The 2,205-nt window shown below is 41.5% G+C and overlaps 1 pseudogene; it reads right to left on the bottom strand.

Moving 5' to 3' along the window:
• Positions 1-693: 693 nt before the first annotated feature.
• On the bottom strand, positions 694-1,927 carry LOC102859933 (annotated as a pseudogene).
• Positions 1,928-2,205: the final 278 nt, after the last annotated feature.

Below are 2,205 nucleotides of genomic sequence, written 5' to 3'. Positions count from 1 at the left end.
GATTTACACAGCTCTATTTTTCTATTATTGGGTCAGTTTGTACTGTGAGAATTCTCCAGCCTATATTTTCTTTTCTTTTCTTTTTTTGGTTTTGGCCAAACTTAAATTTAGTACTCTATAGTTGTTTAACACACACTTAAATGTTCTAATTGGGGGAAGGGAGAGAGGAGGTTCTTGCAGGTTCCCAAGGAAATGTCAGAAAGGCAATATATGGCCTGCAATATCCATGTGCCTTTTTGGGGTAACTAAGTGAATAGTACTTTCCTTATGTAAGCATCTGTTCTCAGGTTTTTCACACGGAGAACACTGATATTTGTGTCTGAAGACACCCTGAAATCTTAAAGAGTAGCAACCCCAACCACCATTCTATATTATCCATCTAGCTTGTTTATATAGGCAGAATGATTCACCTCTCCATTTTAGATGGCTAAATGTCTGTGAAAGATCTTAGCATTGCTTGCCTCATCTACTGGGATTAATCAAATTAGAAAGTGGCCTTCAGGAACAGTTAAAGGAATTACAACACTACTACACAAGTCAAGTCTTACACATTTAGCATTTGCTTATTTCAAGCAAAGTCATAAAAGCATATACAAGTAAACATGTTTACTGCTTTTCCTCACAAGAACATAAAAATTATGGAGGAGAACTTAACAGCAAATTTTTTAAAGTAACACAATTTTTTCCTTTCAATTATCTTTGGGTAGTTATGACAGAATAGGTTCCAATTTTGTTTGTTTCATTGAACAATGATTTTGGTCCAAAGTTTTGTTTGGATTTAGTATCTGCTTCTGCCTCCCACTCTATCAGGTTAGCTTCCTCTGTGGCCAGCACCTCTTGGTGTTCTGTGGCTTGAACTGCCATAGGACTCACATGGAGGAGGGTACCCCCTTTCCATAGGAGGAAGCCCTTGTTCTTGTCTGCCAAACCGATTACGGCCACTTGAGTATAGATCACTTCAGCTGCTTGAGTAACTGTCTTGACTTCTACCATATCCATCTCGTGAGCTGCTGTAATCATCATAGTGACTGCTTCCACCATTAGATGGCAGGGGACCTCGTATAGGCGGAGCACTACGTGAGTTACCATGACTCTCATAGGAATCTCTGTAGGAGCCTCCACTTGGACTATCCAAATAATCATGTTCACAACCATAACCCGTCTCTATCACTATAGCCTCTGGATGGGTAGTCATGGCATAAACTGGAATGACCATAATCATGATCTCTTGGTGGTGGTTTATCCGTACTTAGAATTTGGGTAATCTCTGCTTGAATAACTATCTTTAGTAGAACATCCATTGTCTCTTCAGGACAAATAAACACCTCTAAACGGAAGGTTTCCCTTCTTAGTGGACCTCCATAACTGTCTCTTCCACGTAATATACTCTTCCACCCATATCACTGCTGCTTCAAACTCATCCTGAAGGGGCTGACCTTTTAGGAGGAGGCCCTCCACTTCGTGGTGGTGGTCTCCTTTTCACTTGCAGTGGTCCCCGGGAATAACCCATGTTAAAATTTATAGAATAGCCACCATCATCCAGGTGACCTTCATGTGAAGGGGGGGTCCCCTGCTTCCTCCACTTCCTCTTATTCAACTTTGAAGACTTCTTGGAGGACCTCTGCTTCTTGGAGGTGGAGGGGGTCTATGCCTACTACTTTCAAATGTTGGTTTAGTGTATTGTTCCACTTTGATAACCTTTCCATCCAAGGACTTTGCATTCATATCTCTGGTTGCATCTTTGGCATCCTCAGGGCTTTCAAAAGTGATAAAGGCAAATCCTCTTGATTTGTTGGTTTCTTGGTTTTTCATCAAGAGCACTTCTACATCCATACTTGCCAAATACAGTTTCCAGGTCTTTCTCATTTTTTTTTTCTATATTGAGCCCTCCAGTGAAGAGCTTTCCTAGGCGATCAGCTTCAACCATTTCCCCTTCCCCTCCAGGGGTGTGGATTGCAAACAAGATGACTATTCCAAGTTCCTTTGAAGCTCTCCAACTGGCTTTAGGTGAGGCTCGCAGGAGGGCTGCCACTGGATCAGAAGACAAGAAGATGAAGCCACTCATACTGCTGTGCAACAAGGGTGAACAAAGGAGACAGCAAACTTTATACTGCCTTGAACTAGGCTCAGCCTACATTTTCTTCACCACTAACTTTGTTAATTATAAATATGATGGATGTATGGACGTATTAGCTCTTGTGTTGG

This window comes from Elephantulus edwardii, unplaced genomic scaffold, assembly GCF_000299155.1.
Source record: "Elephantulus edwardii isolate Elephantulus edwardi_28Jun2011 unplaced genomic scaffold, EleEdw1.0 scaffold00040, whole genome shotgun sequence".
Classification (NCBI taxonomy): Eukaryota; Metazoa; Chordata; class Mammalia; order Macroscelidea; family Macroscelididae; genus Elephantulus; species Elephantulus edwardii.
The sequence above is the reverse complement of the archived record's forward strand: the minus strand, read 5'-3'. Positions and strand labels throughout refer to the sequence as shown.